The sequence below is a fragment of the Eubalaena glacialis genome, chromosome 10 (assembly GCF_028564815.1).
Source record: "Eubalaena glacialis isolate mEubGla1 chromosome 10, mEubGla1.1.hap2.+ XY, whole genome shotgun sequence".
In the NCBI taxonomy this organism is placed as follows: domain Eukaryota; kingdom Metazoa; phylum Chordata; class Mammalia; order Artiodactyla; family Balaenidae; genus Eubalaena; species Eubalaena glacialis.
The window spans coordinates 51,726,387-51,751,835 of NC_083725.1; the positions used below are offsets into that span (position 1 = coordinate 51,726,387).

Below are 25,449 nucleotides of genomic sequence, written 5' to 3' on the forward strand. Positions count from 1 at the left end.
TTATTTATCTTTGCCTGATTTGGGTCTTCGTTGCTGCACACGGGCTTTCTCTAGTTGCAGCGAGCGGGGGCTACTCTCCATTGCGGTGCGTGGGCTTCTCATTGCAGTGGCTTCTCTTGTTGCCGAGCACGGGCTCCAGACACGCAGGCTTCAGTAGTTGTGGCTCGCGGGCTCAGTAGTTGTGGCACACGGGCTTAGTTGCTCCGCGGCATGTGGGATCTTCCCGGACCAGGGCTTGAACCCGTGTCCCCTGCATTGGCAGGCAGATTCCCAACCACTGCGTCACCAGGGAAGTCCCTGGTTGAGCTTTATTAGTACTTTAGTTTGATAGGTTACAGACTTCCATCCATTTTCCTCTAAGTCTGGTTTCCACAGACCAGCCCACAGCAAAGCTTTCCAGCAAATCCCTGCCTTTACCCAACAGAAAAGAGGGAAATACAAAGGAAGGGGAAGGCTATCTTGCAAAGCTTCCTGCACTTTTCCCCTGTTTTTCTTCATTAATAGAGAAAAGAGTTTCTCTATTCAAGGAGAATATTCCAAGGCCCCCTCCCGAATGGGAAAGGTCTATGTAATGCTAATTAGATTCACTAAATGCAAAGATATTTTCTTTTAGACAAGGGAGCCTGAATTAAATTTGATTTAACATAATTGTAGGAGATGGGTGGTTTTAAAAAAAATATTCTGCAAAGTGCTAATGTGATTTCACTGTAATAACAGTCTAATAAAGGAAACCAGTATTTACAGGGAAGTATATTAAGTGAAACAAAATTGCTGAAGAGTATTTAATAGGTGCCTTATCATGCTCAATATATTTCATCTCCACTGCTTTCCACAGTACCTATTGTGGCTAAGTTTTGCACCTAGGTTTTGCTTCTATGCTCAGAAGAGGTGCATTCCCATGTGAAAATTAGAGAAATGCATTTTCCAACTATTGAACAGCCCTTTTATCTTCACAACAGAAGAGCTGAAGATGAGTTGGAGTTTATATGATTCACTCCTTTAAGACAAAGTGAAATTAGGTTATCTTGAAAGGTGTCATGCCATTCTGTGTGCCATCACATTATTTCACACTTACTAAGCTAAGCTAAGTACAGTGCTTCAAGAATGTTTCCAGCCAACAGATTTCATCTGAAATCTAGCTCTGGGCAAATGACTGAATGTCACTGAGCCTCAGTTTCCTCATTTATAAAATAACAGATGTAATAAATGCTTATCTCTTAGGGATGTTGTGTAAAAGGTTGCTAGATTTAGCAAATTAAAATACAGGCCGCTCAGTTAAATTTGAATATCAGATAAACAACAAAGAACATTTAGGATCATTCTTTAGTGTATTACAGGACTCAATATTTGCATCCTATATTTTATCTGGCAATACTACTTGTGTATATTAAGTTAAATAATTCATGTAGAGGTACATACCTGTGTGCGTGTGTGTGTGTGTGTGTGTGTACCCACATACATACATATACACCAGTACAATCATATTTTCTGAGGGAGGTGCAATGGCAAAAGAGAAGTCTGTGGAATCATCGCCCCTGGAGGACTTTATAAGCTAGCCGGTAAGATGAGATGCCCATTCCTGGAACAATCATAAAATGACAATTCAGCCAAGGCCAAAATCATAAATGCAATGTATGGGTGAGTATGGAGAAGAAATCAGATGGCCTGAATTGTAGGACAAAAAAATCATGAAGAATATATCTTGAATTGGGTTCTAAAGAAATTGTTATGAAAAAAAATAAGACTAAAGAAGAGGGTGCTCTACACGAGGGGTCATCCCAGTACAAGCAAATTTCCCCAAAGAGGCATGAGCCTGTGGTCCTCAAGGGTCACCAAGAAGAGGCCACCCAAGAGATGGGACTATTTGACGGGACAGGGCAAAGAAGTTCGCCTAGAGAGGGTGAGGGCAGATTACACAAGGTTTTGGATGCTGGTGTAAGAAGCTGATTTGTTAGCTCCATAACAACCATAATTCCCTTTCCTACAAGAGGACAGCAAACCTCTGTGTCCCTGCTGGGATCTGGGGGATGCTGGATTGTGACTTGCATTTGGGCTGAAACAAATAACAGGGAAAGTAGAGCCAAGAGCCAGTTCCTTCGCAGAATTGAAATGGAAAACAAAACCAAGAGCTGTCCAGTGAGGGCTGTGACATGATGGAATGATCCAGAGAGGCCAAACTCAAGCACGTGGAAAGAAGTTAGAAACTAGGAACCTCAAAGAAAACATGGGAAGATGGAATCGAATGAAAAAGGCAATGGTTGGAAAAGTTCCCTGAGCTACTAAACTGTACCTGTGGGGTTTTTATGGGTTCTCAAAGCTTAGCAGGAGAGGGCAAGACTGCCAAGGGATCCAAACAGGCTCTGATGAGGTAGCCAGGGCAGGAATTCAGCTATAAATCACCAAGAGAAGCCCAGAACAAGATGCCAAAAGGAAGAATGACCAGAAGACACTCAATCCAAAGGCATAAAAAGCAAGACAATGGATGGTGGATAAAGAGGAGGCAGGAGGGGAAGCAGATTCAACAGATATTTAGTTAATATCCAATATGTGCAAGATGACATTCTAGGCTTTGCAAAGAAGACAAGGATAAGTTAAAACATCAATGCCTTCAAAATGCTCCTGATCAAGGGGGAAAAGATTGACATTAAGATAGAGAACAATAAACAGCCAGATTCTGATAAGGTCAAGAGAGGGCATGAGCTAGGTACCATGGATGTGCCCAAGACAGGAAACTGTCTTACCAAATTTGGGGTGAGGAGGGAATCGGAGAAAGGCTTTTTGAGTTGAATCTTAAAGAATAAGTAGGATTTTAACAGGTGCAGCTAGTGTTGGGGAAAGAGCATTTCCAACAAAGGTGACATCAAACAATCATGGTAGCATCACCAGATGAAATGGAACTATGGGTCCAGGACATATTGAGGCATCTAAGTAAGGTTGCTCTGGAATTGGGTGGAAAAACAAAACTAGAGTTAAGGAGAAAATGAGAACCACAACAGCAGATATGAGTCATTATTCTTCCTGACCTAATCTTCTACTTAACACAAATAAAAAGCTTATATTTAATTTTTTTCCATGCTAACTTAACAAAAACAAGATTACGATGGAGGCTGCTTTACGTGCCTTAAGCGATTCAAACAACTATTGGGCATATAATGTACCCTGAATAACTAAGCTTATGTAATATTCTAGTCTATGCCAAATTATTTGTTTACCTTAACTACTGGAGTTTTTTTTAAAGCATATTAATTATATTGAAATATTCAAAGATTACATAATTACTGCTTTTTATAAACTTTTAATAATTTTCAAAGAAGGCATCGCATTTTCTTTGCCATCTGGGTACAAAGATGTTTCATAAGGTGATGGAGTGTGGCTAGTCCCCTAACTTCCAAAATCTTTCCATAACAGGTACTGACTATGGGGCAGCTTTTCTGATGCCATTGCAAAGTAGTCAGACTTCTGTAGCTATGAGAAAGAGTAACGGTATTATTTCTTCTCGAAAATGGAACAGAGGTCTTTACTTAATATGCCAAGTAGCATTTGATTGGGGTCCTGCAATGCTGCAGCTCTTCTAGTGAGAGGCTCAACATACTAAAGCACTCTGCCCCCAAATTTAATTATCTTAGGGCATGACCACACGATATGATAGAATGTACCCTTTTATCCACAGCCTCTAGCAATCCGCTGAGATGGAAATGTGGCCTATTATTAAATATATCTCCAGAAAAAAAGAGAGATTCTACAAATTCAATCAATAGTGCATTCCAGTAGCTTACAACCTTCAGACGCATCAGGGTCTCCCTTGGGCACTGCTTATAATCCTCTGGTCATAATTTAAACCAATTTCTTTTCATTCTATCCTCCATTCGCCATCCATCTCTCATATTTCTCTCATCCTGCAGCCTTGTCTTCTATTTCATTCTCTCCTTTCAACCTTTCCCTAACAAGTTCTGCTTCCTAATTCTGAGTCATTTTCACTGATCCATTCCTGACCTTTTCCAAATATTTCATTTGTCAGAGGGTCCTGACATAGCAATTTAATAAGAAGAGACCACTGATCTTTATGTTACAAATTCTACTCCCAGATTAGTCTGGATTTTAGCTTACAACACAATTAATGGGGCTATAGATACTCATCTGGTTTTGAATAAAGAACTGTCTTAGCAGAACCACTGGCTCAGAAATGCCCTTATAAGGTAATACCATCCAGTCACCAAGATAACCGACTATTTTTATTTTCATCAGTTTTTCATTCCTTTCAACTCCTCTGTCAAAGCCACATACTTAATTATTTTTCCAGCATTGGTTTTTTACGACATATTAGACGATTATGGTGAAAAATGTTACTTTGCTGTGTGCTTTTCTTCGAAAGAACATAAAGCTTCTCTCATAAGTGATCTAATGTGTCCTTAAAACACTCAGCTCTGAGAGATGGAAGGTTTTATTACTCCTTATTTTATAAACAGGCAAAGTGAGGCCTCAGAAGAGGACATGATAAAGGTTTGACAGATGGGTAAAAAAACGGCTCTCTGCTGCCTAATGCAGCTGGAAGATTGCACTGGGTAATAACTCTCTCAAATTTGCAGTCCACTATCAAAATAGGAAAAATTTCCAACCCCGTGTAACGGTGTTGCAGGGAACAACATCACCTGGTGGAAAGCCCATGTGGTATGCTGTCTGAAGTCTTCTTAAAGGTGTGACTTCCAGTAGGTCACTCACGCAATCTGGGTTTTTGCTTTGTAAAGTGGTCTTGATAACAGGGTAAATGTTATCAAGGGTAAATCAGAGAGTACACAACAGGACTTCCAAACTAGCTACAGAAGTTTTCACTGCAAATGAGCAAACCATCCTCAAATCCTCGAATCTTCAATGCATTGTATGATTATTTAAAATGACTTAGCACAAGCACAATTTGTTAATAAAGAGAACCAAGTAACCCTGTGAACACTACTAGTCAGTGTCGGTAAAGTAATCCTGCGAACACTAATAGTGAGTGTTGGTCAAATTACTGTTTTTTTCTTTTTTTCTTATCCTTAATATTTAATATTCAAATAGTACTTTTCTGGCAACTATTTCAGTATCTCTTTGAGTCCATAATTGTTTAGCCTGCACATAATTTTTAAACATGAAGCTTAGAGTTTACGTAAAAGCTATGTGTCCCTTTATACCATGCATACTATAGGTATTCCATAAGGATCTGCTAGATTATTTCTAATATATTGGTTACTTGCAAATGATTTACTTTTCAGTGTGTGCACTCTCTTTTCACAGTTCTCTCCTTATCTCTTTTCTCTTTTTCTATCTAAATCTCAATTCTTTTCTCTCCCAGTTTTCCCACAAGATACAATCGAAGGAAATAAAACAATCAAAAATTACACCACAAAAATTTTTAAACAAATCACAAATAGATCTGCGTTTTTCTTTGGAAATGGCCATTATCTCCCAACATTCTGATGCCCTGTGAATTTCTTTGTTGAGCTCCAAGCAGTCTACCTGCAGGAATCTCAGTGCCACAGTATTAATTGTTTTCTAAAGCATCTTTTCTTTCTTGAGGAGGTTAAAATTTTATTGTAATGAATGTACTGCTTAATGTCTTCTTGGAGGTTATCAAAAGTAAAATCTAAGTTAGAGAAGGAAGGGTTTTTTTTGTTGTTCTTGTTGTTTAAGCTGTTCTTTTATCACTTGCAGGAAACGCATAAATAGTTCTCCCTATGTTTCTCCCTCCTCTATGTGACAAAGGCTCCACTGATTGGAACTTTTGCCCGGAAGTTAATGCCAACTTTCAGAGGAAGTATTCCTCAGAGGATGCCAACTTAGTGTGCTTTGCCCAAATCTGCCATTTTTAGCATTTCATCACAGAGGCTAGAATTTGAATGGATTATTCCTATGGCATAAAAACATTTCACGAACTGTACTTACTGAAATAAGAACAGCTTACACATCCTGCTTGGGAATGAACATGTGGTCTAAAACACAGAAATATTAACTCTCCTCTCGGGCTAAAGATTTATAAATTTGCTTGTGATACAATCCACCTGTTTGTCAAAATGTCCCAAAGACCTCACCACAAGATGCTATTCAATGACATAGGTAAGGTCGTGTTAAGGTTGGGACCAACAAGTAATTGAAACCAAACCAAGTAACTAAATATTCTCTAGGAATTAACTTTAGGAAGCTCTCAACCACCAGAGAAATGGAAGGCTGTGTTACTTCTTCAGTTTCACCCCTTAAGGAAGGACCTGAGGTCCTTCCTTAAAAAACTACTCTGATCATTTGCATGTGCTGCAGAATCCCATCCCAGGTTGAAGCACTTACCTACATTGGCAAAGATGATACTGAGTGATCAGTGCACATTTTAAAAAAATTTATTTATTTTATTTATTTATTTTTGGCTGCGTTGGGTCTTTGTCGCTGCTACACGTAGGCTTTCTCTAGTTGCAGTGAGGGGGGGCTACTCTTCTTTGTGGTGCGCGGGCTTCTCATTGCGGTGGCTTCTCTTGTTGCGGAGCACGGGCTCTAGGCACGCGGGCTTCAGTAGTTGTGGCTCACGGGCTCTAGAGTGCAGGCTCAGTAGTTGTGGCACACGGGCTTAGTTCCTCCACGGCATGCGGGATCCTCCCGGATCAGGGCTCGAGCCCGTGTCCCCTGCATTGGCAGGCGGATTCCCAACCACTGCGCCACCAGAGAAGCCCAGTGCACAATTTTAAACTCTCAATTTATAATTCATTTTTATGACAGCTCTTTATTAAACTAAAGTAATTCGTATGTAAACCTCAAACTAAGTGTGGCAGATTTTACTACAACCTAAAAGGCTAGGTATCTGCTTTATCACAAACTCTGACTTTCCATTTCTAGTCTCAAAAAACTGAAAATAGTCCTGAAGAAAAGTCTTCTTCCTTCTGCCTACTAACACATCTGCATTAAGAAAAAAAAAAAAAAAAAATTAACATAATTATAAGAAGAAGACTCTCTCAGGGAAGAAGAGAGGGAGAGAGGAGTTTCAGTTTATTGCTGAAACTGTACCATTTAGAAGTACAGGGTACTTCTAAGTCCATGGAGTCAGCATGTGCCCTTATCACTAAATTATAATTACAATTCGGTGAAGTAACTATTATCAACCCCGTTTTACGGATAAAGAAATTGAGACTTAATGAAGAGAAATGTTAATATTATCAAAAAGAGAACCCCCCTCTACCCACTCTCCAAAAAAACCCAAAAAACAAAAACAAACAAACAAAAAACCTCAACCAATTCGTTTACAAGATCTTTAGAAGGGATAATTATATACTTGGATAATTAAGTTGAGAATATGAGAGACAAAATATAGAAATAGTGTTTAAATGCAAATTTGATTAATTTCAGGACATCTCATTACAGACTTGCACACAGTGTATTATTATTATTATTACTATTATTTCTTCTGATCATTTGCAATCAATTTATGGTGTTGCCTGAGAAGTAGAAAGAAGTAGAAGAAGAAACCGGACTGAGGGTTATGCTGGTATCAGGCACTGAATGGGAAGCCAGAGGGATAAGTGTTTATTTCGTGCCTTTAATGTGTCAGAAACTGGGTTAGAGTTTACCTATATTCTTTCAGGTAACGCTTACATCACCTGTGTTAGTCTTATATATTGTCCCTCAAAATTCATGAAGTAGCTAAACGATATCCATGGCAAACAACAGTATAAATAATTAATAAATGAGAAAATCAGGGTAAACAGAGAACAATGATAGGACAGTTTTTAAAAAGCAAGTCATAGGCAGCATAATAATAATCTGTTTTGTGTGGTTGAGAGTTTGGTCTCTGAAGCCACCAGATCCGAATCCGAGTGTAGGCCAGCTGGCAACCCCACTCCTTAACAGTGGTGGATCCTTGAGTCAATGACAGACACAACTCAAAGCCTCAGTCTCCTTCTCTGCAAAGTCGAGAAGGATAATGGGAGTGTCACTACTCCCACCCAGGGCTGGGATAAGACATAAAGTCAAGAATATAAATACCTAGCACAGTGACTAAAATGAAGCAATGCTCCACACACATTAGCCATCGATATTAAAAATAGTGCACAGGGGCTTCCCTGGTGGCGCAGTGGTTGAGAGTCTGCCTGCCAATGCAGGGGACACGGGTTCGAGCCCTGGTCTGGGAAGATCCCACATGCCGCGGAGCAGCTAGGCCCGTGAGCCACAACTACTGAGCCTGCGCGTCTGGAGCCTGTGCTCTGCAACAAGAGAGGCCACGACAGTGAGAGGCCCGCGCACCGTGATGAAGAGTGGCCCCCACTTGCCGCAACTGGAGAAAGCCCTAGCACAGAAACGAAGACCCAACATAGCAATCAATCAACCAATCAATCAATCAATCTTAAAAAAAAAAACAAAAAACAGTGCACAATACGTAGTGTACAAAGAGGTGTGCCAAAGACCCAGTACATTTACTAGAAGCTCACCAGGATTTGGCTCAATCTCCAACACGCTGAACTAAGAAGAAAAGAGATCTTCCAGATTTACAGGTGGTATTAGCAGAAAACAAATCAACTGCTAAAGAGAAGTATAGCTGCTTCCCCTCTGGTTAAGGAGGCTGGTGACAACACTTCCTGTGGTCGCATTATTATCCCCATTTTATTGACAAAGAAACAAAGCCCTGCAAAGTTAAACTCCAGGCTCAGAAGCACAAATGAGAGGCTGAGGAGTGCACAGGGCTCGTTCTACCTGAGTCTACTGCCAGGTGAAGGTGTTTGGAGTCCACTGAGGGATTTGGGGCACACCATCATGGGAGCAGACACTTCTGTCATCTCTGACATGCACCATGAACACATTTCAGATTCTAAGTTAGATGTCAGAATGGGGAGTTTGGGGAGGGATTTTTATTTCCTGTTGCTCTGTTGATACAGTATCATCTCAGACATGTGTGTCTAACTTTGGCCACCAGAGACCATAACACATAAAACAGGTGTGTAGCACTGCTCTGTGGCAAAGAGCTTCACCCACTGTTACGCTATTTTCAACCAGCAGGGAGACATAAATCAAATTTCTCCTTCCTCTGAAGGCCCTTGGAATGTTTGGAGGCATGTCAGCCTTGTGAAAACTAACGTTTGCTCTTTTATTGAACGTGCCTTGAGTGGAATCTGTCAGTTATATGTTGTGGCTGGATGGAGACCTTTCATTGTAGGTGATTTCAATTTTCTTTATTGGTTTTTTTAATTGACCAGTATGTTAGTTTCCTAAGGCTGCTGGAACATAGTACCACAAGCTGAGTGGCTTAAAGCAACAGAAATTTATTCTCTTATAGTTCTGGAGGCTACAATTCCAAAATCAAGGTGTCAGCAGGGTTGGTTTCCTTTGGAGGCTCTGGGGGAGAATTTGTCCTGTGCCTCTCTTCCAGCTTCTGCTGGGTGCTGGCAACTCTTGGCTTTCATTGGCTTGGAGCTGAATTAACTCCGCAACTTCGATCTCTGTCTCTGTCTTCACGTGGCCTTCTTCTCCCTGGGTGTCTCTGTGTCTTCTCCTTTCCTGTGTCTTTTAAGAACACTCACTATTAGACTTAGAGCCCACTTTATTTTTTTCAAGTTATTCCAAGGAGAACCTTATTTTATTTTTTTAATTGAAGTATAGTTAATTTACAATGTGTTAGTTTCAAGTGTACAGCAAAGTGAGTCAATTATAGATATATTCATATTCTTTTTCAGATTCTTTTCCCTTATAGGTTATTACAAGATATTGAGTGTAGTTCCTTGTGCTATACAGTAGGTCCTTGTTGTTTACCTATTTTATATATAGTAGTGTGCATATGTTAATCCCAAACTCCTAATTTGAGAGCCCACTTTAAATCCAGGATGATCTCATCTCAAAACCCTTAACTTAATTACATTTATTCCCAAGAAAAGGTCACGTTCACAGGTACTGGGGTCAGGACTTGGACATATCTTTAAGGAGGGAGTATAACCCAGTGTAACCAGTAAAGGCTGTGGTTGTCTGTGTCCACTTCCAACAAAATTGAAAGCGGAGAGACGTTTCTAGGAGTCGTGGAGAGACTTCCTGTTGTGGTAAAGTTTGATCTTTGGGGGAAATTTCTTCTATTCTCTACCAGCATAGTCACCCTTAGGGGGTCAGGGAGCAGAGGCCGAATTAGCCACTTCTTCAGGATCTTCCCACAGCACATTTATTTAAGCATTTATGACCCAGGACAGTAATTTAGCTGATGCTTCCCTACTAGTCTGTTGGCTTATGAGAGACGAGAACATCCCTTTTCATCTTTGTGCCTTAGCACCTGCAAAGGTCCCAGAACATAACAATTCACACAGTTAAGCTACAGGGAAGGTGGGGAAAAATTAAAGAAACTGGAATAGAAGATATAGAAGATAAAATAGCATCAGTTTTGTAGGACTCATCACTGTTGCCTAAAGCAAGCCGTGGCATTTCTCAGTTTTGACATGAATCTATTTCTAACAATCCACCTTCTCTTTTTCACTTGCATTCCGGGCACCATCTTCATATGGCATGTTTCTTAATTAGGTTAGCAAGATACTGCATGATTATCAGTTAACTCACGAGGAAATCAAATGCTTAAATTGTAAGTAGTGAAAATTCATTGTATATTACAGAAGATGAAGGGTTCTGTTGTCATGGTAACCGAACAGGCTGAACAACTCACCCATTCGGCAATTAGCTACTTCAGTGACTGGTTAACTAGTTAAAAACACCTCAGCGTACACAGTCATTGTAATTCGTTTACTCCTGGGAGAGACTTCAGTTTTATAGCTCACCTGACATGCGAGTGGTCCTAATGATGCATTGCCACATGCTGCCTTTCATCTAACTATATTATTAAGGTTGCAATATTGACAGATTTTTTTAAAAACCGTGGTCAGTTGTTCATCCTCTGCTCGAATAGCACAGAGAGAGACATTTTAAAAAAATATCCCTTGACATTTAGGGCATGGATGAGAAAATGCTGCACTATCTGTAGTGCTTATTTCATTTGATTTTTGTCGTCAGATGCTCAGGGTTATCATTTCATCCTGGCTGGCTTCAGGCTGAATCTCATTTGAGAATCTATAGGCTTTTGAGCATAAAGATTACCCATGAAATCTGTTGATAGAATAATACAGTAACTTAAGTAAATTATACCTTTAAAACAGTAGACCCCTAATAAGATCTTTCAATTTAAATTGTACAATGAAGGATGTCTTTCCCCATGTTTTACCATAAATCACAATGGGTGGTGAGCCCCATGAAGACAGGGGATGTGTCTCCTTAATGCCCATGTGAATTTCAAGTGCCAGGGACATAGGTGACACTCAGCCAACAACTGTCTGAATGAAAAAGGGGATTTATGGTCAGGTACCTATGAGGGCTGTAAAAGCCAAATGTCATTTTGAGGTTGAGACTCCAAGCTTTCCTTCCATCCCCAAATATGTGACAGGGTGTAGTTCAGATGTTTTCAGACATACAAAAATGCTACATCCCTGAAAACTCTCACATAGTTACCCAAGAGTAAAGCCAGGAGAAAACACGAAGAAGGATGGTGAGAGAAAAGGAAGAAATCAAATGTGGAAGGGAATCAAAATGGGGAAGAAGCAACAAAAGAGAAGCAAGGTTTAGACAGAGAAAGAAAACCAAGGACCAGAAAGAAGAGCTATGTACTGGAGGAGAAGGGGAGAGGAAAATTGGAGATAGAGAGAAAGCAAAAATGACAGCGGCTGTCCTGGTCTTAACAGTCTTGTGCAGAAGACACGTCAGTGAGCTGACAACAGTATCACATGTTCAAATTCCAGCGAAGAGTAACATTTTGCAAAACTTGTCTTAAGTCATGGTAAAACCTGCCAAGAGAAGCGAGCTGCCCCTGCACGGTGAGGACGGTGGTGACAGTCATTCCGTGAATGAGCAACCTTTAAGTTGGGGCGACGTGGCTTAACTGAGCTCACTACAGTAGGAAGGAGCCTGCCGACGGTTCGGTTTGGGGTACAGGTCCTGTGGTTGGTGGCTGCTCCTTGTCACTGACTCTCAGAGCCCAAGAGGGAGCCACTGGCCGTCCTCCCCTCTGGCCCCTGGCCGCCTGTGCCCCAGCACCAAGCAGCACAGACCTGGAGCAGGACATCTGTCCCTAAGGAGAGGGGAAGGACACTTCAAGAGCCTCCCTCCCTTGGCACTTAGCCTGCTCATCCAGGTTCCTTGTCGATGCCCTGGTCTTCCCCTCCTTCCCCTTCTTTCATTCTGCACTTCTAGGCTCTTTTGAAAAAAATCTAAAAGATCCCAATGTTTTTAGCTAGAGAGTTTCAGAAACAGCTAAGAAGTCTGCTCTTTATTTTTAATCCGAGCACCCAATACGGTCCCTGGAATAGAACAAAATAAAATGGTAGTCGACAACCTTTACTGAATACTCGATAGAGGACAGGAATTTCATCCTCAGAGGATAAATGCACCAACAAATTGAGAAGCTTCTGACACTGCAATGACACCTTGGTGGTAGTTCAGTTCCACCAGCTATTAAACAGTGAGAATCTTGAGAAACCCTGGAGAAGACTGTTTCCGTGTGATCAGAACAGGGTCCAAACAGATAGGGACGGTGCCTCTTTTAATCAGTGGCATTAAAATGCCAAGTAGAGCTCGCTCTTAGCAAATATCCCTTGAAGGCGGACAATGCAAAGTAAGTTGTGTATTTATTTAATTTACTGAATTTTCTGCACGTAAGTGTCAAAATCTTTCCTATATGTTTTCTTCAAAATAGTCTGATGGGTGAAAGGAATGCTAGAGGTAGAGATGAAACAAGATTAGCCAAGGGTTGATGGCTATTGAAGCTGGAAAATGGGTGTACAGGAGTTTGTTATACTATTCTCTTTCTTTTGGTGTATGTTTAGCAATGTTCATAATCAAAACATTACGAAAATTTCCCAAGATAACATCACTAATGATTATCCAACACCATGCTTAGATTCTCACTCACGCAGTCCTTAATCAGACATGTACTGAGAAGTAATATATGCTGAAGCTGCTTTATACGCCAGCACAGGATGACCAAGGCTGTCTTAGGGAGCTTACCCTCTAGAGGAGAGATACAACGTGTGCATCTATGATTATTATTACATGGCAGAGGCTGAAAAGCGCTGCCAGTGAATATAGGGCTAAAGAGTGAATGCAACTTAATTATAATTTTTCATCCTAGCCAACTACTGCATGCTCATTTTACCCTTTGCTCAACAGCGAAAATCCAGTTTTACTACATGGTGCCCACACAACCGTGCTAAGGACGCACTGATCACAATTCTCATCACCAAGTGAAATTCTGAATTTCAGACACCTTGCTGTCAGAGACATTAAAGGAACATACATAGTCAGACAAAAGCGAGCAATAACACATCACAGGCTGACAAGGAGGCCTGCGGTGAGATGAAGCCCTCAGTTGTAGCTCCAGATAGCTTGAGCTGTTGGAAATCACTTTTCCAACCAATTATTGCGATGAGCCACTGAGATGGTAAAGGCTTGCAATTCCCACAGCAGACACCAGTCTCCTAATGAGGCAGTGAGCGTGCTAGCTTTATTAAATATGCAAAATGATCAAATTAAAGGGGGGAACTTTAATTGAGTGGGGATGTGTCCACTACACTTCTTATGAATGCAATAGGACATGTAACGCAGTGTCTGTTAGGGAAAACAACAATAAGAACCACGACGACAAAAATTACACGAGCAGCAGTGTTTCTGCTCAATTTCCCTCCAGTACAGCAGGAAATCTACCAAACTTACCAGTTGGGAAAATAGGGGTAATAGTATTTTTAGTGTCCCAGTCTCATCTTTCCTTACCCTTCTTCTCGTGGTTAATATTCCCTCCATCCATCCACCACATCAAATATTCAAAACAAGCAAGAACTTAATGACATAAATGATAACGTCATTTAAACTTTGACTGAAAGCTATGTATACTTATGTGGACTTGCATAGAGTTTGCATTTTGATCACAGTAGCTACATTGATTCAATGTTCTAGGAGTTGTGCCTTTATAAGCACATTCCTCCTACCTCAGAACAACGCTGTAAATAAGTATGCTTGTTATCTTCACTTTACAGTAAAGGAAACTGAGGCACTAAGGTTAAGTAACATAAGATCACAGAGCTAGTATGCAGGGAAGCAGTGATTGCTCCTAGGTTGGCTGGTACCCAGCTTAGCCACTGGGCCAGATACAGACCCACTAGAAGCTTCGACCTTATGTGTAAACAGAGGGCTTGGTTACCTGCTCAATGAACTTCAGTCCTGTGACACCTGATGGGGTAGACACAATGGGGGAAAAGAAGACCTTTTAACTCCTGAAAGTCAAGCTATACCCAGAATGTCCTCGGAAGCAAAACCAATGGTTTTCTTTCTTTTTTTTTTAATTGGAGTATAGCTGATTTACAATAGTGTGTTAGTTTCAGGTGTACAGCAAAGTGATTTGGTTATACATATATATATGTATATACCTGTATTCTTTTTTATTCGATTTTTCCATTATAATTTATCACAGGATATTGAACATAGCTCCCTGAGCTATGTGTGTGTCTGTTAATCCCATACTTCCAATTTATCTCTCCACTTTGGTAACCATAAGTTTGTTTTCTTCATCTGTGAGTCTGATTCTGTTTGGTAAATAAGTTCATTTGTATCATTTTTAGATTCCACATATAAGTGATATCATAAGATATTTGCCTTTGTCTGCCTGACAAGTCACTTAGTATGATAATCTTTATGTCCATCCATGTTGCTGCAAATGGCACTGTTTCATTCTTTTTTATGGCTGAGTAATATTTCATTTATATATCAATATATACCACATCTTCTTTATCCATTCATGCGTCGATGGGCATTTAGGTTGCTTCCATATCTTGGCTATTGTAAATAGTGCTGCTATGAACACTGGAGTGCAGGTATCTTTTTGAAGTAGAGTTTTCGTCTTTTCTGGATATATGCTCAGGAATGGGATTGCTGGATCATATGGTAACTCTGTTTTTAGTTTTTTAAGGAACCTCCATACTGTTTTCCATAGTGGCTGCAGCAGTTTACATTCCAACAAACAGTGTAGGAGGATTTCCTTTTCTTCACACCTGCTCCAGCATTTATTATTTGTAGACTTTTGGATGATGGCCATTCTGACCGTTGTGAGGTGGTACCTTATTGTAGTTTTGATTTGCATTTCTCTAATAATTAGCAATGTTGAGCATCTTTTCAAGTGCCTGTTGGCCAAAACCACTGGTTTTCATGAGGACCGGGTGGTGACACTAGTTCACAGTTTTAGTCAGTGAAAGAGACAAGTAAAGATAATTAAAATACAGTGACGGAGGGTTGACAGGCATCCAGGTGGAGAAGCCACCAGAGGTCAGAGCACTATGTTAGTAACAGTTTGGAAACATCCAGGATGACTTCACAAAGGGCATCTTTCAGCAGAGTTTTGAAGGACAAGTTGAAAACCATCAGGTAAAGAGAGTGATGATGACATTCGAGGCATGTACAAATGTAAAAAAAAAGACTTAACAAGACGAAAAAGCAAACAGCGGCCAGAGAGTGAAGGTGCCTGTATGCCAGGCTAAGGAGTATGGACTTCATCCTGTCAGCAATTGGGAGATATTCAAGGGTTTTAAGGGCTGATAGCCAGTCTAGCCACGGTGATCTAATGGTTGCCTGAGGATCTGTTACACTTTTGTGTATCTGAGCCTAAAAGGAACACATTTTCTGTTCTTTGCATTGCTGGCATTAATCACAACAAAGCATCATCACCTACAATTTTTGGCTCACTCTAAAGCATATGCAACATATAAAAATGGCTTAATTGTCTGCTTTTCCAGTATCTGATGATGCCTTCAGGATACTGTGAATACTACAAGTGGCAGGTCACCACCTAACTCATGGATAAGGGGCAGTGCCAATATTAATCTGAATATTAAATATCAGTAAAGTTTAAATTCTTCTGATCTTGGAGGAGAGGTTAAAGTAAACGTATTTAGAAATTACAAAATGCATTTTGCTTGTGCCCACTCCGCTCCTCCATTTGCCTATGGACAGATGCTGTATGTATTTGTTCCTCGCTATATTCTCAGTGCCTAGAACAGTGCCAGGTGGCAGAGTAGAGATTCAATAATAATTTTTAAAAATGATCTATTGATTGATTTTTGGCTGTGTTGGGTCTTTGTCGCTGTGCACGGGCTTTCTCTAGCTGTGGCGAGCTCTCTTCGTTGCGGTGTGCGGGCTTCTCATTGCGGTGGCTTCTCTTGTTGCGGAGCACAGGCTCTAGGCACGCGGGCTTCAGTAGTTGTGGTTCACGGGCTCTAGAGCGCAGGCTCAGTAGTTGTGGCGCATGGGCTTTGCTGCTCCGCGGCACGTGGGATCTTCCCGGACCAGGGCTCGAACCCGTGTCCCCTGCATTGGCAGGCGGATTCACTGGCAGGTGGCACTGCACCAACAGGGAAGTCCCCTCAGTAATATTTTGTATTGACTGAAAGGGGTGAATTTGTTTTATTTTTAATTAAAAAAAAATTTTTTATACAATTTTTAAAGATTACTTTCTATTTTCAGTTATTACAAAATATTGGCTATATTTCCCATGTTGTACAATACATCCTTGAGCCTATCTTCCACCTAATAGTTTGTACCCCCCACTCCCCCATCCCTATAATCCCCCTCCTCCCGCCCCACCCCATGAAAGGGGTGAATTTTAAATTGGGTATTAAAGCAGGTTAGGTGGAGGGAAAGTCAGTCTCAAGAATTTATTGATTTTTTTCAGCTAAAATGAGTCATTTATCATAATGTCGATCCTTGGCTCATATCTCTTGGCTGAAAGTTAAAGAACGCTGAGACTTTTTTTATTATTGTTAATAATAATAACAGTATATTTGGATAACCTTTTAGTTTTTTGTTGTTGTTGTTTTAAAGGAACGGAGTAGTTCCATTAACATTTCTAGGGGCCTTGAGTTCTTTTTCTTTTTCTTTCTTTTTTTTTTAACATTTTTATTTATTTATTTATTTATTTATTTATTTATTTATTTATTTATCTATTTATCTATTTATCTATTTATCTATTTATTTATTTATTTATTTATTTATGGCTGTGTTGGGGCTTCGTTTCTGTGCTAGGGCTTTCTCTAGTTGTGGCAAGCGGGGGCCACTCTTCATCGCGGTGCGCGGGCCTCTCACTATCGCGGCCTCTCTTGTTGCGGAGCACAGGCTCCAGACGCGCAGGCTCAGTAATTGTGGCTCACGGGCCTAGTTGCTCTGCGGCATGTGGGATCTTCCCAGACCAGGGCTCGAACCCGTGTCCCCTGCATTGGCAGGCAGATTCTCAACCACTGCGCCACCAGGGAAGCCCCAACCTTTTAGTTTTTGAAGTTGGTTGACATAAATATGTTTTTCAATCAATCACAAAATATTGAGATGACTGCTCAGAAACGTTTTACTGACAGGAGTACATGATCAAAAAGTTGGGAGACCACTGTGTTACTTAGTAAACCCCCATGATTACTTAGTCCCTCCCTCTTCCTCACATATTTTCTGCTGCTTCTATAGAGCCAATATTATGAACAGAGAATTCCTTTTATACACAAAGAATAAAGTAGTTACCCAGAAACCATTTTGAAAACATTTTCTGAGCAATTACTCCACAGATGACATTGGGCTTGGGGGAGAAGAATCTACAGGCAGAAGACAGCAGAGAAAGAAGAGGCAGAAGCCCCCTTCTCCAGCTCTTCCCAAATATAGTCCAAAAATCAAAGCTGCTCATAAAAATTATCTCAATGCATACTCTCTGCATCAGTGTTAAATGTTATATCCATTATACAGGTAAGATGATTGAGGCTCAGCAACGTTAAGTACTAATTTATACCAGAGTAACTGGGAGAATATGAATTAACATAGTAAATATATATCTCAGCTTTCTATATGCAAGGGGTTATTCTAGAGAATATGTAAAATGCAGAAAGAGGAGAGAGAGACAGGATAGTTGCCATAAAAAAAATTCTGTTTTGTGCAGTTTATGTGGCTACCTAGTATAGGAGGCAGCCACATGTACACATCATATATAAACATAACTATCCAGGTACTTACTCATATATGAAAAAACTTCATGTTAAATGGTGAAAGGCTGAAAAGTGATAATCAGAGTTAAACAGAACCAGGTAAGGGATCAATTAACACTGCTGTTGGGAGGTGAAAGCATCCAGATAACAGGGCAGAGGGGTAAAGGGAAAAATTACCTTGGGCATAAACTTTAATTCCTCAACTTAGTGAATGAATATAGATGCTATTAAGATCAACATCCCCAAATACCCCTTTTTCATGGCCAAGAGCCATTTAAGATTATCAAATGGTTGATGCCAATCAGAAACAAATTTACTATTCCCTCTGAGAAAACAAAAGAAGAAAGTCATGGTAGCTATGAAAGACAAGGTTTCTATGGAGTTGGATAAATTCCTACCTGTAAAAAAATTATAGCTCAACACTGTAAAGTACTTTTAACTGCATGGATTTTGGTGGAAATTTTACGAAAATTAAACAAATATATAGTTTAATTTTCTCTGTATAAATGCTATACTTTCCTTAAAAGAGTTCTCAGAACATTATTAAAACATAAAGCAGATAACATTAATGTATGAGGCAGATAAAAACGTCACAATGGAACCATTTTGGGTAAACACACAAACACACCCTCACACACACACAGTAGAAGAATCTGAAAGACTGTCAATACTGAAGGAGAAGAACTAGAAAAGTGTCAGCCACACTGTATACACTAGGGTACTGTAGTGACAAAAACATCCGTGAAATTTGGAGAATTATCCTTGCAGGTGCCTCAGATAGGCTATTAAGTAACTGAAAGAGAAATTTTCTTTCCTACTGATAAGTGCTGCCTAACCAGTCTTAAATCACCTTTTAAATATTCTGTCAAAAAAGTTGATAATATAAGAGGGTAGTGCATTGACAGGCATTCTTCTTTTTCTAAAAGCTTCTCTCAGAATTTCTAAAGCATGAAAAGTTTTTGCAGTAAATACTCCAGTATTTCTGCAGAAATGTTTAGAAGGCCGATTGGTGACAGCAATAGAATAATAACCAAAAAAAAATAAGCAACAGATAAATCACAGGAGCTGAAATATATAACTCGGTCAAAAATTGACCAATAAACAACATCAAAACTCCAACCAGAGGTAGCCCAGCATCTATAATGACCAAAAATGATGTTTGATTGTGGGGACGGAAACCTTTAGAAAACCCAAGGATAAAATTAGATGACAGGGCTTCCCTGGTGGCGCAGTGGTTGAGAATCTGCCTGCCAATGCAGGGGACACGGGTTCGAGCCCTGGTCTGGGAGGATCCCGCGTGCCGCGGAGCAACTGGGCCCGTGAGCCACAATTACTGAGCCTGCGCGTCTGGAGCCTGTGCTCCGCAACAAGAGAGGCCGCGATAGTGAGAGGCCCATGCACCGCGATGAAGAGTGGCCCCCGCTTGCCACAGCTAGAGAAGGCCCGCGCACAGAAACGAAGACCCAACACAGCCATAAATAAATAAATAATTAATTAAAAAAAAAAAATTAGATGACAGAAGTTTCTATGATCATGCACAGTAGAAACAGTATTTTTCAACAAATCCCAGTATTCTCAAACCGAGAAATATACCCATGAAAAGGAAACTATGTCTTAGGACAATAAAAGTAAGTAGGAAAGCACAGGGGTAAAATTTTGTGACTCTGGATTTGGCGACATGTTCTTAGATGTGACAGCAAAAGCACAGGAAACAAAAGAAACGAGCAGATAAATTGGACTTCATCAAAATTAAAAACGCTCATTCATTCTTCGAAGAGCACTCTCAAAAAAGTGAAAGACAATCCACAGAATGGGAGAAAATATTTGCACATCATATATACCTGATAAGAGACTTGTACCTAGAATATATAAAGAACTCTTACAAATCAATGATAAAAAGAAAAATAACCCAATTAAAAAGTGGGCAAAGGACTTGAATAGACACTTCTAGAAAGAATAGATATATCTATAAAGAAGGTATAAAAATAGGCAAGAAGTACATGAGAAGATACTCCACATTATTAGCCATTAGGCAAATGTAAATCAAAACCACCATGTGACACGGAAGCAACCCAAATATCCATCAACAGATGAATGGATAAAGAAGATGTGGTATATACATACAATGGAATACTACTCGGCCATGTAAAAGAATGAAATTATGCTATTTGCAGCAACGTGGGTGCACCTAGAGATTACCATACTAAGTCAAGTAAGTCAGACAGAGAAAGACAAATATCATATGATATCACTTATATGTGGAATCTAAAATATGACACAAATGAACTTATTTATGAAATAGAAACAGACCCACAGACATAGAGAACAGACTTGTGGTTGCCAAGGTGGAGGGGTGTGGGGGAGGGATGGATTGGGAGTTTGGGGTTAGCAGATGCAAACTACTGTATATAGAATGAATAAACAACAAGGTCCTACGTATAGCATAGGGAACTATAGTCAATATCCTTTCATGAACCATAATGGAAGAATATGGAAAAGAATATACATATATATACACAAAAATATATATATTCAGTTTATATATATATATATATATATATGTATATATATATATATATATAACTGAATCACTCTGCTGTACACCAGAAACTAACACAACATTGCAAATCAACTATAATTCAATAAAAAATAAATAAAAATCAAACAAACCAACAAAATCCCACCATGTGATACCACTTAACACCCTGTTGGGTGGCAAAAACAAAAAGTCAGATAATAACACGTGTTAGAGAAGATCTGGAGAAATTGGAACCTTCAAACTCTGCTGGTAAGAATATGAAATGGGACAGCCACTTTGAAAAACGGTAGGGAATGCCTCAAAACTTTAAACATAGAATAACCATATGACCTAGCAATTCCACTCCTAGGTATATTCCTAAAAGAGTGAACGTGTATATCCCCATAAAAATGTGTACACGGATATTCATAGTAGCATTGTTCATAATAGCCACTATCTGCTGATGAATGGGTAAACAAAATGTGGTATATGCAGATAATATTCAGCCATAAAAAGAAATTAAGTGCTGATACATATAACAACATTAATAACCTTGAAGACACTATGCTCAGTGAAAGAAGTCAGTCACAAAAGACCACACATTATATGATTCAATTTACATGAAATGTCTAGAATAAGCAAAAAAAATAGAGACAGAAAATGTTAGTTGCTACTTAGGGCTGGGGCACAAGGGGAAAGGAGGGTGACAGCTATAAGGTACAGGTGTGTACAAGTTCTGAAATTGGTCATGGGGATGGTTGTACAACTCTGTGAATATATTAAAAAAACACCGATTGTACATAAATAGGTGAATTGTGTGGTATGTGAATTATATCTCAATAAAGCTCTTACCAAAAAAAAGTTACTTGGAGGTTGCCAGGGGTTGAGGCTGAGGGTGAAAATATACACGGTATCACAGAAATAAAGGAAATACAGTACATAATGCGGTTTTGAGGTTGACAAACATAGGTATGAATTCCAATTACAATACTCATCAACTGAATGATTTGGGGACAGTCACTTATTCTCTCAAACCTCAATTTACCGCTTCTGAAAAGAAAGTAACAATTACATCAAACTTACAGAATTATAATGACAAGCACCATATTTCCAGTTTGCACTGAAAACTCAGAATTACCTGGTTTCAGTGGCCCACAAACCCCTACAACTACCAGCAAGTGCAAAATACAAACAGCGTCCTTAAGAGGAGCGAGTGCTCGCCAATGTAGCTGCATCCCCAGCCTACAGGTCTGGGCCCTCTAGACCATTGAGTTTGCCACTCCTGGAATAGTAATTGAGATCTTAGGGTTGAAGAAGAAGAATTACTCTTAAAATGCAAAAGCAACTTCAACTTTTAAATACTATGTTACTAAGTCTCAAGTCCCTCACCTCTGGTGCGGAGAGACTTCATTGGTTGTTGTGAAGATGAAAGAAGATGCATGGAAAGAATTGAGCACACAGAACACCTAGCGTTTTAGAGCATTCTGAATGATTTCTCTGAACCATTGGCAGAAGCCAGAAAATTGTGCTGAACAATGAAGGCTCTGGCTCAGTGTTACTATTCACTGGTCTGTGTTTTAATACCCTCTGAAGTTCTCCTTGACCCACACTAAATGGGGCTTGGAGGCATGTGAAGGTGAAGGAATAGACCCTGGAAGGTCTCCCCAAATTAGCTCTTTGCCATCGAGGAAAGCAATTCTCCAGCCAGGTGCTGAGCAGCTATTTGGAAAAGCTCCTGAAAAATTCTTCTCTGGGTAATCAAAAATATAAAAACACCACACAAACAATTTTGCCCCTGTATTATTAATTACCTTTCAGGACAGAAATAAAACAAAACAAATTATCCCCGCTGAGTAGCATGATAACCAGAGACGGCACCAGATGAGCTAAAGCCTGTTTCATGCCAGAGACAAATAGGGCTTGCTCGGTGCCAGAGATAAATTGGACAGACTCAGCTCCTACTAGAAATAACTCTCAAAATACAAAAGCAGGTTTAAGCACTCAGCAGCTTAAACACACACACATGCGTGCACACACACACACACACACACACACACACCAGTAGTACATACAAATACATCATGCTCTGCACTCACGCTTTGGCTTCTGAGAGACCATTTGAAATGTAATGTAATGCTGGTTAGGCAAGAGCTTATCTTCAGGAAAGGAAAATTCCCTCTTACCTAAACAAATATTTCCTGGAGTTATTCAAATAAGTTCCTATCAGCGGTTAGTAATTTTGCTTCCTGGAATAAGCCCCCTGACAACCAGTACCTCTCAGAGGACAGAAAATGTCCCCTTCTCTTCCAGAGATCCAAGTCTTTTGCACGCCCAGACCCATCCTAGAGAATGATGGCCCTTTATGGGATGCTTCGTATCTCAAAGCATTTCTCACAAGCCAGAGGCTGGCAGCAAATGCCTGATACGATAGCAGGAACCATCTACCTTGGCCAAATAAAAAAAGCCATTCCAAAATAAGGCCCATAAAAAAGCCTTCAGGCTTACAAAACTTGCACATTTTGTCAAAGGCAATCCTGGTGAATCTTTACCCCAAAATAAGTCACCCCTCAGGAATAGAGGATGAACTCTTTTATTTTCCTTATTAAATTCAGAACATTTCTAGGTTCTTAGCACATAAGAGGCCAAGATTTCAAGACGTATTAAGGCATCCTATGATTCTATTTTCCTCTCTTCCAAACCAGGACAGCCTTCCTAAAGCAGAAGTTTTATCACTCCCTCTACTTCTCATGAATTTACAAAGGTTCCCTGCAGTCTGACTGGGGCAGAGAGCTGCAGGCTGTCCCCAGACCGTGGCTGGATTCAGGGTAGGCCCTGCATCAACACCGGAGTTTATCAAGAATGGAGCAATCCCATCTTGGCAAGATCAGGGCTGCAGAGATAAGGGGGCTGGGGTTAAGCAGGGGGGAAGTCGGGGCTGACTTCTGGCTTGTTGGTTGGTCACAGACCACAAGGCCCAAAGTGGGCAGTGAAGGCGGACCCACAGTGCCAAGAAGAACTTTAATTGGTTTAAGGTCAGTACTCTGAACAGCTCTTTGGGAAGGAATTCAATTTAACAGCTTTTTGGGAAGGAATTTAATAGTTAAATTTAAACTTCCTTTGAGCCTGTGATATTTTGCAGGTTATCGACCTAATCACAGTAGAAAACACAGGTGGAGGAGAGTCCTAGGAGGAAGAGGGACCCCACAATCCATCCCACTGCTTCCCATAACGTGGTAGTGGGGTGCACTGAAGGTAGAAGCAACTGAACGGGAAGCCAAGGGGACTCACAAAAGGCAGTGTCAACACCCTTGATAAAATACGAGCCAGATTCTTCTGTAGAAAGTGAAGATGGAAGAGTGAAGGGTTTAGTGGGAATACTTGAAAGAGAAACTGGGAGGAATGGGACAGAGAGTAAAAGAAAGATAAAAAAAATATGAAAAATGGGTTTGCCAACCAGCAGTTAGAGACTATTTAAAAAGTTGAAAGTGATAAATGCATTAATTGAAATGAATTCAAATTTTAATTGAATCCTTACTATAAGCCAAGTTTGGATCGGGGTACGGAGACGTATGAAACAGTGTATAGAGCTCAGAGTTCCATTGGGAGACAGGTAAGTAAATAGGAAGCTACAATTCAGTGTGTGGTTAGTGCTGTGATTGTGTGGTTAGTGTGTGATTGGGCATTTGTGAATAATAATCTGTATTGGAGCTGTGATTTTTTTTTTTTTTCTTCCTCTAGTGGGGCTTGGCAGCCTAAAATTAACAGAACTGAGGACTTTAGTGACCCAGAGGTATGGACTGATAAATTGGGTGTGGAAACAGTGTGTTCATTATTGTGTTTCAGCACCTTGGAGAGTACCAGGATCAGTGAAGAGCTTTGATTCCCACCCCCCCTTTTGGTGGGGGAATTAGAACACAATTACATGAATTAAGTAATAAATCACCATGGATTTTCACTGAGTAGGGAGGCATGTGAACAGAGAAAGAAGACAAAGGGATTGTGAGAATTCAGTTTCAGGGGTAGGACTCAATGAAATCATACCGGCTTTGCCTTGTTAATGACCTGAAGAGTAGAGAAGTTGATTTTGTTTGAAACGATGAATTTTTGATAATCATCATGAAGTCATTATATGCCCTGAGGATAACGGTGAAGGCAAGGATAGAGAAGATGTTGGTACGGAACACACAGTTCATGGGAAAACATCTGGGAGGCTGGTAGATAACAGCGAAAAGAATGGAGAGAATTTAGGGCAAGAGACTGAACATGTTCTTCAACCCTCCTCCTCCATGTTATGCAGAATAAGAGAATAGCCTCTACCTGAGAAGGTTTCCAGAAAAGTGAAATCCTCTACAGTGAGGTGGCTATGGGTAAACTCATAAAAACAACAATAGTCATAGCCAACATTTGTTTAGTGCTAATTATTACATCCGGGTGCCGATTTAATCACGGTGCGCGCCATTGCCCCACGTAATCCTCGCCATAACCCAGCATGGACAGCACTATTAGTCTCATTTGAAAAATGAGCAGGCTGAGGCTTTCCGGATTCTTGTTGAACTTGCCTGATAATAAGCCCATAGTAGCAGAGCCAGGATGTCAACACAAAGTGTACTCTTAACCAATAGGCTACAGAAAAGGATGACAAGTGTAAGATCTGGGGTGAGTGGGATAATTTATGTGTGTTTGTATGTTTTTGATTAAAAACATAAAATGGCATAAACTTCCCAAAATGAATCTGTGAGTACTGCTGATTCTGTGAATGACCGAGCCGAGTCTCGCTCTGGACCAGCCATGAGAAGGGTGGGTGGCTGCCAGGATTAGTCAACCCAGGCCAGCGCTCTCCCTTTCTGCTCAGAACACAAGGCACAAAGGGGCAGTGATAAGAGCAGCTTCCCTGCTTGGCTG

At 40.3% G+C, this 25,449-nt stretch overlaps 1 protein-coding gene across 3 annotated transcripts in view; it reads right to left on the minus strand.

The window, feature by feature from the left end:
• FAT3 (FAT atypical cadherin 3) overlaps positions 1–25,449 on the minus strand; it is a 573,936-nt gene that overhangs the window by 323,123 nt on the left and 225,364 nt on the right. The gene's annotated exons all lie outside the window — the stretch shown is intronic.